At 37.5% G+C, this 15599-nt stretch overlaps 1 long non-coding RNA gene across 1 annotated transcript in view; it reads left to right on the top strand.

Moving 5' to 3' along the window:
• Nucleotides 1-15599, top strand: part of LOC115049660 (uncharacterized) — a 38290-nt gene that overhangs the window by 19525 nt on the left and 3166 nt on the right. The window lies entirely within an intron of this gene.

A 15599-nucleotide genomic window follows, 5' to 3' on the forward strand; every position in this document is an offset into this window, starting at 1 on the left:
GAGTTTGTGTGTGCTGCCCGCAATCAGTATAGTGATAAGTAAATCAGTTCACTTTAACCCTATGTCTGCCCTCTTTGGAATACCTATTATGCTATGAATGCTCAAATATTTTGCCAAGAGATAGATACTGAATTTAAATACACCTACACAGCATTTCAATTGTCTGACCTTCCTCAAGACAGATGTTTGAAAAGTCCTGAGAGGTTTCAGAAGACACCATGACAATGACAAATAATTACGGCAAGTCTATATATGTGAGTGCTGAAGTATTTTCATTTTCTGTAGCAAGAAACCTAAGAAGCCTTACACCTTGGACTACAAGCATACTGAATATCCCCCAAAAATAGAATGAGCAAGAAGAAAGGTAATCTCATGTGACTAAAATAATTTGTCTTTATCTTTATTCATTCAATTTACCAATATGTGTAGCTTTCTCTGAGGTCAACACATTCAAATTGTTTGTTCTACTGTTTAATTGTAACTTGTACACTTGAACACCACAAGCACATTCACAGTCAAGGGATCACACTCAGTGACTCAAGTTAAGTAAGGTGGGAACAAGAATTCTAGCAGGTAGGGACTGAGTGGCTTTCCAACAGCGCTCATCTGTCGATCAAATTGTCCATGCCTTCATTTATTCTATGTGTTGTTTTTTTAAAAACATGGGGTAGAGAGGTAAACCAATGGAGGAAGCAGCAGTCCAAAATTAAAAATTGTGTGTGTGTGTGTGTGCGCGCATGTGTGACTATGTGTGTCTATGTGTCAGCAGCACTTACAACCTGATGGGATAAATGGTAGGAAATGAGAGCAAAAGAGAGAGAGTCTGCAACAGTTGTCAATGCCAAGTTATTTGCACATGTCAGGTTCACACAACGATCTGAAGCTTATGTCTTCAGCAGAAGCAATAACCAGCTGTTCACATAACATAGGTCAGTACTCTGGAATGTGCTTGGCTAATCACTGGATTTTGGCAGAATGGAGTGGGAGCAGTTGTAAACAAAGTCATTGTTTTGTTTTGGTTTAATTTTCTATTCATATCATGTTCACTTAACCCGTTATAAACATTCTTTTTGGGGGATTTTTGTAGTGAACATAGATCGCAAAAAATTGTTTAATACAATATCTATATTCCCGACTTAAATCAATTAATTTTAAAAGAGATTTCATCATGCCATGTTTCATGTCTGCGGTGCCAACTAAACTCAGTTGACAGCCAGGTATTAAAAGAAGGTATGATGATTGAGACAATTACAGGATATGGTTAATGTAAAACATAGCATCTTTGTAATCTCAACTAATGCATAGAAATCCAACTGTCTACTCTGCTTGTGTCAGCCACTTAAATCTTACTTTATATGATTGATACTGGATTTTGTTTTAACTCTAATATGCAACTAAAAATAATTTTACTTCATAATATTATTTTAGTCTGGCCTGGGGACGTAGCTCAGTGGTAGAGTTCATGCAGATGCCCTGGGTTCATACTGCAGCCACAAGGAAAATGTCAGTGACAGAACTAACTTGCTGTGACGACCCAAAATAGGGAAAAGCTGAAAGAGGAGAGGGAAAAATTATAATTAAAAAAAGTATATATATATTATGTATATTTATATATATATTGTATATTCATTATGATTGAATGTTTTAGCAAACAGCAGTAGACCAGAATCACTAATAAAAGATCAATAAAAGTACCATGTACCCATGTGATGTGAACCTCTACTACTACATTTCCACAATTGAACACATTCCTCACAGAGGAAACAATTGTACTATGGAAAATTAATTGTGATGGCTCATTTCTGAATGATCATTATCCCCATTTCATTCCATAAGCCCATATGATAAAATGGAAGTGAATCAGTGAAGACATGAACAGGATCATCTGGATTATAAGACTGCTGTAAGTTTCTGATTCACTGATGCCACGTAGATGTTGCATTTTCATACCCCCTATGTGAGAACATGGAAGGGAAAAACTAAATGTGACATGTATTGGTGTGTGAAGATGACAGAGAGAGCCTCAAACCTTAAGGATGCTCCTGTCTTTGTTTTTCCTCCTCATTATGTGTATGTGTATGTGTGTATATATGTGTAAAATGACTGCAGGCTCTGATCACAGATAACCTTCTTGGTGTCCTCTGACTGACTCTATCAAACATACTTCCAATAAATGTGAATGCGTGTGTATGTGTGTGTGTGTGTGTGCGCGCATGGCGGTGTATCCAGATGCTGTAACCAGATGCTTTCCCTCAGACTGCAGGCGCCTCAGATTGTGACATGGAGTGAACACATACAAGGCTATCAGTATTAGTAGGTCTGTGTGACTCACTAGTACACATCTCAGGTAGATTTACTGGTCATATTTTGTGTTCTCTGATGTATATTTGTTTTAATCGGCACTCTACTAATGGCCATGTTATTCTCTTTAAGGTACTAAAACTGATGTGAAACAGATTCTGTGAAATTCAACATTAATTTCTAAATAATTTATCACAACAGCAAATTTTCATGATCATATTGACAATGACCTCCACTAACTTAAGTATAAATACTGCTAATCAGGGTGTGGTCAGTATGAGCGCTTAGACAAGGCCCTTAAGACTACCTGCCTATGTAAGAAAAGGAATTGCACTAGCTCAGACGTTGCCAAAATGTCTGCATAAGGTGGGTACTCAGAGCAACCTTATGAGAATTGAGCTATTGGAACAAGAACAAAACATTTTTGGCTGAGAGAATCTGAAACTGATTGGGTACCTCTTTGCAAGTAATACTAGTGAAAGAGTTACCATATGCAGAGAATGTGGGACTGCTACACTCTGGTTCCCAACCTCAACACTAACAATCTAACAACGAGTAGCTTAGTTCACACAGCAACTGTTATAGTAACTAGAAATTGATGCAGTCCAACACTGATGCTACAGCAAGGGGGCTCTACAGTGGGACACCAGATCAGGGGGTTGTCATCATCCCCACACTCCAAGATTGAATACCAAACCCGAGCAATAAGCTTAATCATACTGGCAAATGGAGTAATCAGTAATTTCAGAAGGCCCAAAAAGTTGCTCAATAGTTTGACAAAAGCGAACTTGTATATTATACGCCAAGTGAAGCAAACAATGTTGCTCTTCAGTGCTCTTTCAGTCATTACTCAAATGACAGCTACAGCGTCCCACTAGCTGCAATGAACGAAATGAAAGAATGACTTGAAGATTTGTTCATTTTACTGAACGAAATTAACAGACCTTAGTCGGTAAAAAGATCCGAACTTCCCATCATTAAAGTGAAGTATCCATGGAAAGTCTCCTGGAAGATGTGAATCCAACTATTGTCCCTACAGACAATCCCTACTGCAACCATAACTAATACCAACGAGTAGATATGCACAAAAACTGACCACTATCAACAGAACAACAAAGATTCATGAGCTCGTCAGGTAGAGCAATGATCTGCTTACTGAAAGTCTAAGACAGCACACACCCAACGAGGAAAAGGAAGAGCAGGAGGAACCATTGTGGGCAGCATGTACCACCAAGATATAAATGTGGTTGATATCAAAAGATAAGAAAACCCCAGTAGTAATTCTGGGTGATGGCAACATCAGGAAGAAGAAACAAGAGAAACTAGAGGAATACCAAGGGCTGAGAGAAGATCCAGAAAAGATGTCACAAGTGATCCTTCTGATCTCCTAACTAGGAGAGGTCCTCTGCAGATTTTAGGAACAACATCCAAAAGTACAGTCTGGGGAAAGAAAAGGTACTTCACAGAACCCTCAAACAACAACAAGGACTTTCAATCCCACAAAGTCTTGATTAAAAACACTCCAACTCTGATGATTTTTGAAAGTCCTGATTTGCCAGTATTGTATTCTCACCCATCATGAACTCAATCTTGAACTCTATGAGGCCAAGGTTTTTCAGAAAAATTATTTCATTTCATGACACAGCTTCCTCTCTTCTTATCATCTCTGCCTGGTTTAAACTTTTTGGTTAAACTGGCAAATTGTAAATGCCTTATTGGTGAAATTACACCATTGGCTGGCTAACCGCTGGACCTTTCCCATGAAACACTGCTCTTTCAAGATGATTAGATCCACAGATGTGCTGAGTAAGTGAACCCCTTGGAATTTCCTGGGTTTCTCCATGAATTGGTCATAAAATGTGTTTTGGTCTTCATCTAAGTCACAACAATACACAAATCCAGTCTTCTTAAACTAATACCACAGCAACAAATATATTTTTTATGTTTTCATGTTTTTATTGAACACAACAGGTAAATACTCACAGTGCACAGTGGGAAAAGTATATGAATGTTTGGATTTAATAACTGGTTGACCCTCCTTGGTCAGCAATAACCTCAACCAAATGTTTCCTGTAGTGGCAGCTCAGGTTTGGACCATATGTACCAACCTCCATATTGATTGCTGGTGCAGGCATTCTGTTGCTGATTTACTTCTGTGCTTTCATTGTCCTGTTCTGTCAGCCATTCTCTCTTTAGCTTCTATTGGCAGACAGCAACTCCAACCATGATGCCCCTCCGCCATACTTCACAGTTGGGATGAGGTTTTGATGTTGGTGTGCTGTGCTTTTTTTTGCATTGCCTTTCAAACAACTCAACTTTCGGGTCATCTGTCCACAAAATATTTTGCCAATAGTGCTGTGGAATATCCCAGTGCTGTTTTGCAAACTGCTTCCCTTGGTGTCCCCCAGATATGATATCCGCCACTGACTGATGACTAAAATGATTATAACCATGAAAAATAATTACAACCAAATTACAACATTCTCTTCCCCATTAACGAAAGACGCTACTTGTTGCAATTAATTAAATATAGCCAGAACAATACACATTCACAAACAAAAGCCGGTCTTTACACTTGTTCCCAGGCCAATCGAAACACCAATGAATACAGTCCCTAATGTTCACATAAATCCCTACGTCCAAAATCCCCAAAACTTAAAAGTGTCCAAAGAACAAACTCTCTTTGGCAATGGAATACGACTTGAAGCAACACAGTGCAACCAGAGAGCAAAACATATGACATAAAAGAAAAGACATAAACATAAAAATGTTTATTTTTTAAGGTAGATAGACATTATATCAAAAATTTTAGACTACCTCACAGCATTGGTAACGTGTCCCACATTGTCCAACACAAATACTCTTTGTCCCACATTTGGTTTGTTGGGATCTGGTCACACCTATGTTCCATGACAGTTCCATGAGTACAGAATGGTCTATATACATTAATGAAATCAGAAGGATTTTCTTTGCCAGCACTTGTACACCTGTGATAGAAGCCTATTTATTTTAATTAATCATAGTCTATCAATTATCAAGTTTTGTGGGTGCAGGTGTCTCACCTGAAGGAGGAAGTCTTTAGGAGCCTGGAAGGCTCTGTTGCCCCTTGCTGAGTGTCCTGCCCTCTATCTCTTTTTTGCCTTTCTTGTCTCTATGCTTAGAAATAACAGTTTAGGTCCATTAGCTGGCACACTTTTCCCTATGGGAAATTAGCATTCAAACAGATATAGCATCTACCATGTGTCAGGAGAAAAGGACAAACTACAATGTCAGACGGGGCAAGAAATTCCTCTTTGGACTTATGAACAGCGAGGTCCAGCATTCCACTCGGAATATACCTTTTCTTGTTAAATGGCTTCAGCCTCACACATCAAACAAATACAGCCATGCTCAAGCATTTGGTGAAACCTTTCCCCACACTCACTGGTATCTAAACAGAAAAAAACCCTTTGTCACACATACGTAAATTAAGATGCGCCGTAAGGTGTTGATTTCATAAATAAATAATGTTCGTCCACAATAGAAGAGTTTGATGTTGTTGGAACAATTCAGATGTTGCCATGACAATCTAAAGGGTCATGTGAAGTCAACTATCACTGTTGCTCTAAGGTCCTCACACAGTTGCCCTCTACACAAAAGGTTGAGCATATGAGCTAATGTTTTTTTATTTTTTGGGAGCTGAATTTCTGTATCTTTCACTGCTGCCTTTTTTCCACAATGGAACTACACTCAATGAACTACTGTGACAATTAAAAAAAAATATTTATGATTTTGGGGAAAATTTGAATTCTATCCTTTATAAATATTCAGGAGAAGAGAGCCAATGTAATATCACAGTAGTTAGGAGTAGATTTTGATATGCAAACTTTTGTGTATCAGTGTGGTCATAATATCTTATCTCACCCTTAATTCAATACTTAATTCCAAGAGTCTTTACTGAGAAATGTGGTGATAAAACAGGAACTGTTGCTCAAGTTGCTGAAGAAGTTAATACTGGCCTTGATAGAAAGTTGTCAGAATATACAGTGCATCAAAGTTTGATGCCTATGGGGCTCCATGGACACGTGAGTATCAGACCTGGACAACAGAGCAATGGAAGAAGGTGGCCTGATCTGATGAATCTGGGTTTCTTTCACATCATGTTGACAGTTGGGTGCATGTGTGTGTTGGCTTACCTGGGGAACACATGGCAAAAGGATGTCCTATGGGATATGCGAGGCTGTGTGATGCTTTGGGCAAGTTTTTGCCTGGAAACCTTGGGTCCTGTCATCCATGTGGATGTTACTTTGAGACTTGAGACTCTGTGCAACCTACCTAAGCACTGTTGTCGAGCATGTACATTTTTTAGGTCTGCTGTGGTATCTAGTACAGCTTGGTACCAAATACCACAACACACCTTCAGGGGTCCAATGGAGTCCATCCTTCAATGGATCAGGGCTGCTTTGCCAGCAAAAGGGGGACAATATTTGGTAGGAGCTCATAATGTTATGTCTGATCCACGTATATATATATATATATATATAGGAACATCCACCTCCTGGTTCCAGTACAGTATAAAGGGCATCCTGATCTGTTTAAACTCTCCACACTTAATTAGAAGTTCTCTCCTCAATGGCGAGTGAAACTGGATTTGGAGTGACATTCGGTAGTGTAGTGGCATTCAGGAGGGATCAATTTGGGATTGGGCCACACACAGACAAGGGCACAGAAGGAAAGACACAGGCATACAAGGGAAAACAGAAGAAGTACAGGGACCCTAAGAGAAAACAACTGGCATTAGTTTTGCGCCTCAAGATAATACCTCTAACAGATTAATTAGAGCAAACAAAGACTTTGTATCTCAGATAACCCCAGTTTACCCATAAGTCTCAGGAAAATCTCCAACAGCAATGTTGTTCTTAATTAAGTGCTCATTTCAGGGAGTGTAACATTTCACTAGTCTAGCTGTTGCAGATTTAAAAGATGCAGAATCACAGGGCAGAGAGAGGAGCTTCGACAAAACAACTGAGTTTACTTGAAATATGGGCAAAGCAGTCCAGAAAAGACAATACATACGTCTGTGCAAGGAAGAGGCACTAACAACAATTGCAAAGTGACTGATATAAATACTGAAAAGCTACCTAGTAAAAGGGTTACAGGCAAAAAGAGCAAGCTTGCAGAGGGAATACCAGAGAGTGAAGACTATATACTGACAAGAAAAGCTAGTCAGAGGCAACTGGAGAATGAGTGTGTGTGTGTGCAGGAGGGTGAGAGTTAAGAGGCATGGGAAGCGCCAGGCAAGGCCATGGCATGAGCAAGATCTGACCATTTACACCTTTTGTCCAATTTGCTTGAACAGTATTGATTGTATTTTACTCTGCAATAAACCCCTTTCATATTTTATGATTCCTTTGGGATTGTTTTTGCTGTAATATTATCCAATGCTTTCCCCTCACAATAAATTACCTTACTTTCATTGTATTCTTATTTCATTGGTTTTATATATATGTTGTAATAAACTTATAGTTGCATTTATGCACTGATAGTTTCACTTGATTTTAAATAATATTTCACATGAGCTTTTTAATGATCATTATCTAACAACTCCAGTTAAAAGGACAGTTTGTTGTGTCTTATCTATGATGGGGTCAGAAAAAAAGGAACATGGTAACCAAGGCAACATGATAATATTATGTAAGCAAATGCATATTTATTATCTTTATTATTTATTTATTTTAAATAAATGAATTAAAAATTCATCAGAAAGCAAACAACTAAAAACTAAACTGCATGTTTCATTGTTAAGGCAGCAGTCGCAGAACCAGGTAAAGCCAATAAAATATTTGGGTTAGAGATAAGTATTAGAAACAATCAACAACATATTGCAACTTACAAATACAAAAACTGGCAAATTACATCCTTTCAAGAGAAACATTAAAGTAAATATGAAAGATGTTATTCTGCGGTTCGTGGAAATGTAACAAAAATAAGATATAAGATATATCCAAGCCACTTTACTATTGCTTTTCTATTTATAATACTTTGAAGTGCACAAAAGTTAATTGGCTAGTAATAATAATAATAATAACAATAACAACAATAATAATAAACAATGCCAGTTGAAACACACTATAATTCTATTTCTCTGTTCTAAGAATCATATCATGTCCCAATAATGTGAATTCACATTTTAATCAGTTAAAAGGTTTTTATCAGATATCGATCAGTATACTGCATCAACATAGTTTGTGTATCAAGTACACATGTGGACACCATAATTATTGGTAGACCAATAGTTTTGGGCCAGGAGGAATGATCCAGAGGAAACTATCATTTAAAATGACTGCAAAGTTAAGAGGTATCAGAATAAAGCTGATGCCACCATTCAATGAAACACAAAAAGAGCAGGATGACATTCTTAGTCTTGTTTCAGTGTTTCAGTGCATTGTCTTCAGTAGAATGCAAGAAAATGCAAAATGGCAGCTCTCAAAAAAAAAAAAAAGACTTTCTCTGTAATCCAAAGAGACCCAAGCAAACTGCAAACATGTTCTGTAATTTAACTACGAAGAAGTGCACTGTGGGTTTATTGGCCAATGGTTAATTTGTGTAACAGCAGTTTTTGTTGCTTGTTTATTGAGTGTTTTCAATAAAAGTCATTTCTTTTTAATATCATTTACATTATTACATTATCTGTTTCCATTTTTCTCTGTTACATGATTGGTGATTCTCTCATTAATTCAGCTTTAAGTTGAGTCTTAAAAAAGTGCATTTTGTATCATCCCATGCCCACTGGCAGGAGTACATTTACTGAAAACCTTGGTTATGGTTCTCCACACAGTAACCATTGTGCATATTGTCCCACATTAAACTCACACTAAACTCAAGACTCATTTAGGATTTTATGAAGCTCCTGTTTCAGCTCTGCTCGTTCTTGGGTCATCATGATCACTCTGGAAGACATCATGGTTTTCCTGGTTTTATCTTGGTTCTGGGTTCTTGGGTGTCCCTTTGTGGAGTTTACATGGATTCCCTCTGAGTAATCCTTCCTTCCATATACATCAGAGGTGTCCAAATCCGTTCCTGGAGGGCCACTGTCCTGCTCCAACACACCTGATTCAAATGATCAGCTCATTATCAAGCTCTGCTGAAGTCTGATCAGGAGGCACTCATTTGAATCAGGTGTGACTATGTGGTCTTGTTTTTTTCCATCACTGTTGATTGATCACTAACCCTAAAGCCAATCAGCAGAGAAAATGTGACTTTTTTTTTTTTTTTTTGTCTGCATTAGTCCTCATAATTTAACACCACTAGGTGCTAAATATTTTATTATTTCAGTGTGTGTTTGTGTGACCATCACCATCCCTCCCTGGAAGCTAGTTTGTTGATCTTCATTGAGTGAAATGACCTTGTGTGGCAGGGAGGGCAATGCTACACCTCGGTGAATATGGGACGGGGAGCCAAGCATAGAAAGGATGGAGAAGGATGGACAGGGGAAGGGAAGCAGGTCGTGCTGGTAGGAACTAGTTGAGTGAAAGATGCTGTGCTTTTCCTGTCACCTCACTCAGGATTAAGGGAGTCCAGAGGATTTCTGTGTAGATCTCTGGAGAAATGGGAGTCCAGATAGGTGAAGGTGTCCCAATAGAAGGGCCAAGTCAAAGATAGGGTACATAGTGATTGGCTCATTTTAGGCAGGATTTATCAATTCTTCATGATGTAACCCAACCTGGGCTGGCAGGTGAAACCACAGTCTAATTGGTCACACTAAATTGTCCATAGGTCTTAGTGTGAGTGGTTGTTTGTCTCTGTCTGGGTCTGTATGTTGGCTTTAGGGTGGACTGATAATCTGTCCAGGTGTACCCCACCTTCACCCCAAGTGAACTGGGATTGGCTCCAGCATCCCCCATGACTCGGAAACGGATAAGCAGTAGAGGATGAATGAATGAATGAACTGTATATATCGCTTTTAAAACACATTTTTGCTTTGGGCTCATACTGTAAACTAAAACTTTGACATGTCTGAAACCTGACAAATCAGTATGCTAATTTTCAACAAGTCTTATAAAAAAAATTTAATGTCATTAAGAATTATGAAGGTAATTATGATGTCAGTATAGGAAGAAGTCAATTGGCCTAATGATTAGAAATGTACGGTCAGAAAACCCAAACCAAACAGAAACTGAACCATTTTACAGTGCTCTAGTCTGAATATGATATTTCCATTTCTTTCTTTTATTCAGTGCAATATTGACTTTGTCATGGTTAACATAAGGAGGCAAAATTAAAGCGGCAATGAGCAGGTTTCAAGTTTGACAAATTTGGTGGAATTCTGTCCTCTGGTTTTCATATCCATGATTGTACGTTATTTGTGTGGCTTCCTCAGTGGGTTGCACTGAAAAACTGAAAAACAATAACAGATAAAAGTTATGCGCCAGGATTTGAGTTACTTAGTTTGATGGCCTCAATCTTACTTTTAATATACCTACCAGGATAGTAGATGAAAACTGCTGCTGATAAATTCAAGGTCTATTTATTGTCAGTTTTCCACAATATACTTGCCCATTATCACAGAAGTTTGCTAAATTGTAGATATGAAACTGATTTGAAGTCCATATGATTAATGGTTCAGTGGAACCAGCTATATCATTTATTATTATTAATAATGTAGGCTTTTGAGTAGTGAAATTGATTAGTTAACCTATTGCCAAGCCCAGCCAGAACCCAAGAAAAAATTTATTTGTATTATTGCCAATAATCAGACAACTAAGTTTTGTTTTTGCAGAATAAGTATCAAAAATATGACACTAGAATAATCAAAAACTCTTCAATATGGCTGACTGTTATGGTCCATGAGGCTTCTTTGTTCAAGCATTCAGCTGAAATCAATCACATCAACTGTGTGAGTGGCATGGCTTTCCATTGCATTCCTGGATATTTATAACAGCGCTATCATCTGGCTAAGTGGACTCATTTTTCTTGGGAGAACCATCATTTCCATTTTTTATGTTTTTTATTGAGTGCAGTTCATTACTATTTGAGCTGCAGCTAAGGACAAACAATATTAATATTAAGGTGAGAATTACTGTTACTATCACTAACAATACCAATAACTTCCTGAGATTTCAAAACAGAAATAATTAAATTGTTTTCATGTTTAAAATGTTGTTCTTGACATGTTAATAAACAAGAATATATATAATTATCATGGTAAAAATAGAAATAGATAAAGAATATTTGACTTACCTTTCCTCTTTCCATAAAATGTGGATGTTGGTATGGCAGCCATCTTGATAGAGAAAAAAAGTAAAGTTCCCAGCATGCAAATCCATCACATGACACATCACTGGAAAGCCCAGGATGTCCTCTACAGAATGTTTTAGGGCTTGATAGTAAACCTCCAAATTCTTTAGGAATATACAAGTGAACATAATGTCCATTATAAAGGACACAAATGAATGAGCCAGGTCTCAGGAGGATAAGACTGTATGAAAAAATAATAATAACGAAGATTTTTTTTTTTAATTAATTAATTAATCAAATAATAATTTGATGCAGATTTTTGAGCCATTCGGCAGCTACACAGGTATTATTTTCTTTCTTGATTGAAATTAATAGCAGTCAGAAAGTTGATTCCTATTCTGTTCCCACAATTGTGTGGTACTTTCAGTCCAATTTATACTAAACTACCTCCAAGTCCATGGCTATTATTGTGCTGTTGTGACAACATCCACTCTTCTGGTTTCACACTCTTCCACTTGTTGGAACCTGCCTGGAGGGATTTGCTCCCATTCAGCTACAAGAGGATTAGTGAGGTCACCAAGTTATATTTACCATTACAGGGTTTACACCTCGTTGACTTTTCAGTTCATCAGAAATGTGCTGGATTGGTTGAAGGTCAGGCCTCTGAGCATGCTAGCCAGGTTAGTTCACATCAAACTGGGAAAATAGTCTATATGTGAACCTTGCTTTGTGCATGAAGGAGGTGTTGAAACAAACAAACACTGGGAATACTTAAATTAAATGCAAAATAATAAATAGGAATCCATTATACAGTACAGGCCAAAAGTTTTCCTCTTCCTTTGTATGAGAAGGTGTGTCCAAACTTTTGGCCTGTACTGTATATATTGTCATATATATGTACAAAGCTTGTTTAAAATGTTTGATATGGAGCACATATTGCTGTTAGATTTTTGAATGATGATGCATGCAAAAATTGCACCTCGGTTGACAGACAGATGGACTTATATTTTGGCTGCACTGTGGGCGAACTGTAAGATTTCACATGTTACAGAGTTGAAGAGGTGGCATGGTGACTTGTGTCTCATTATCACTGCAACACCATCAAAGGATTTTTGGACCTGCTCTCTTGGATAACAGTTTTGCAGCTGTCATCCTATTTCTGTTAATATACACCTACGAATTGGTGAGCATTCTATGAATTCACAAACGTAAACTGGGTCAGATATTTATATACGCTTATGTTTTTCGTAAGTTTAGTAAATTATGTTGTAAAAATAATCTTAAGTGTGTGAATATTGTATACAAGTCACCATGTAAACAATAAGTTCAGATTGCTTTTACTTCAAGGTCCATTTCAAGGTCCAGTTTGTCCAGTCTCAATAGGTTGGTTAAAGATAATGCAGCAATACTTGAATTTATAGAATGAAAGATGGAGCTCTGACGTCCCTCTTTTAGTCTTCTTGTACTGCAGGAGTGCAGCAGTGAGAATCTTGTATGTAGTTGATTGTGATTATGACTGGATGAAATATCAAATTAAAATACCGTCCAATATTAGGAACAGCTCCTCTACAAGATATAATGGTGTAGATTACAATAGTGCACCTTTTATTAGCGTTATCTGAGTATATTTCTTTGCAGAGGTCCTCAATAAGGTCTAGTCAGATGAAAATTGGATTTACAACTGTGGCCCTTCGTCAAACCTAGCATCAGTGGATCATTTACTAGCCAGGTTGATTATACAGGCACCACAACCAACCAAGTTTATCTATTGAACCAAAGAACAGCAGTGTGTGAACAACTGTGGAGTCATTTAAAGTTGGTCGAAGAATGAGGGTGCCAAGGGTATGATCAGAGCAAGTGTACGTTGAAATCATAGAGCAATAAACTCCTTTAAACCTCCCATTACTCGATTGTGCACTGCTGCCCCAGATCATGTGTGATAGCATTGATTGCCTGCATGTGAGGTGTTCACGGACTTTCTGTAAATTTTTATGTTTATGAAGGGGGCATTGTAAATTATATTACATCTTAAATATACCATATTATCATACTAAAATTGTCAACCTAGCCTGTACTCAGATAGAAGAGTTTTTTAACTTAATTTCTTTGCATGGGCCCTCCCACATTACAAGATTCCTACTTGTTGGGCCATTCCTTCCTACAACATAGTTGTTGGGCCATAGCTCCATGAGATCATACAGCGGGGCACCTTTTATAGCTCACTTTCATAGATATGCAACCCAGGAGATTTCCATAGACTTTGTATTGCAGCTGTTTTATAATAGTATATTGGTTCCAAATATAGATTATTGGTCTCTTTGACTGCTAAGTACAGGAATCAACGCTGAAAACATATTGATTGCCCCCCAGTATTAGATTTTATTGAAAAGGGTTAATTGCAGGTTTCAGTGATGTCATTTTTAATCTAGAAATATGCATCTGTTTTACTTTCTCTCCATCTTGTGAACATTCGCTGTTTCCTTGCTGAAAATGGTTTGTTTGGCTTCACCCTGCGAAAAGTGGTTATGGGGTAAATAGTTGTTTATTCATCATCATGGAGTAGATTTGGCTGTTGATATGCATTAGTGAGTAAATATCAGTTCCCCCCTGCACTCTAAAAGCTCTTCTAATGATTAGTGAAAAAGTAGAAGAGAACTATACAAGAGAAGGGGGAATTTGTTCATTAAACACTTCTTAAATCTGATTAGTTCAGTGTCACAATGAACAATGGGCCCTCTTTAGTCTCTTAAGTGTCTGTGTGTGTATGTAGCATTTTTACTTAACATATAAGTCATTACTTGATCGCTAGAAAAATATTTGTCTCTTTCTTTCAGATGTTCAATCCGTGGCTCTCCCTGTTAGCCACACCCTGTTGTACAAAGCATTGCACAAAAGAGGGCTTTATATACTGCTCAAAAAGCGTGTCAGATGGCTGAATAACTGAGAAAACCCCCATACCATTGAACCTTTGATGGTGGGGGAAGCAACTTGTGTAACTTTCACAAACCAAGATTGACATTCACCGTGATGTCATGTTATCTTTGTGGAGGTGGGATAAGACCCAAGGTCTAACCTTCACCCTTAACCTCTCTTTTCATCTATTGCTCTTTTCATGTCGATAAATCCAACCCTATGAATGTGTTTCACATCTCTCTCATCTCTCAGACAGCTTCCTTTTCCACTTTTTTCACCAAACCATGATACATGTGATACATTGCTAGTGCAACTGTGATAAAGAGGTAGACCAGGTTGACAGACAGTTGATGGTTCAATTCCCGGCTCCTTCAGGCCCATGTTAGAGGTGTCTCTAATGCAAATTTGCCTCTGATGTAAAATCAGCCTGGGCAAATGTGTGTGTGTGTTCAGCAGGCGTAGAAAATAGCAATGTGCTGTATGAACATTTGAATGAATGGATGACTTATGTTTTAAAGTGCTTTGAGTGGTTAACAAAGGTAAAACACAGCCCATTTACCATTACCTTTGCGCATATCAGAGTTTTGAGGTTGTCACAAACTCCATCTGCTCATATGTATTTGACCTTGACATAGGTGCTCTCAGACTCAAACATCATAGAAACTAATGAAAAAATTAAATATTCATAGTTTTATTAGAAATCTCACAAACAGTAGAGTGGACACAGACCAACTCTTCTTCCTCAGGAAAAATTTAAAGATTCTCTATTTTCAAATTCACATTTCCCTGTCCTCCTTTATTACAAAAATAGTAATAAAAACATGTGAAAACAAATACATCAATGTGGAAAAGGTAAAAACTATTGTATATCACAAGACATGGGGCAAGAAAAACCGTAAGAATTTTTTTCCACAACACAGAAGCAATAGTCCAGAAAACTGTAACTGAAAATTCATGACTCATGAAGCAGTATGTATCTGTTAAGCAATTTTGTTTGTGAGCTTGTTGTTGGATTTTTTTTTACAAACAAAATGACAGTAAAAATAATCAATAATCAGCTCTCATATACAGAGCCTTCTTTATGCACCTAAAACAAACAAAAACTAACTGGCAATATTGGCAACTGCCCTTTATTGTGTGTTAATTGTTGTAATTCTAAAATGTGTTTG

Source organism: Echeneis naucrates, chromosome 1 (assembly GCF_900963305.1).
Source record: "Echeneis naucrates chromosome 1, fEcheNa1.1, whole genome shotgun sequence".
Lineage (NCBI taxonomy): Eukaryota > Metazoa > Chordata > Actinopteri > Carangiformes > Echeneidae > Echeneis > Echeneis naucrates.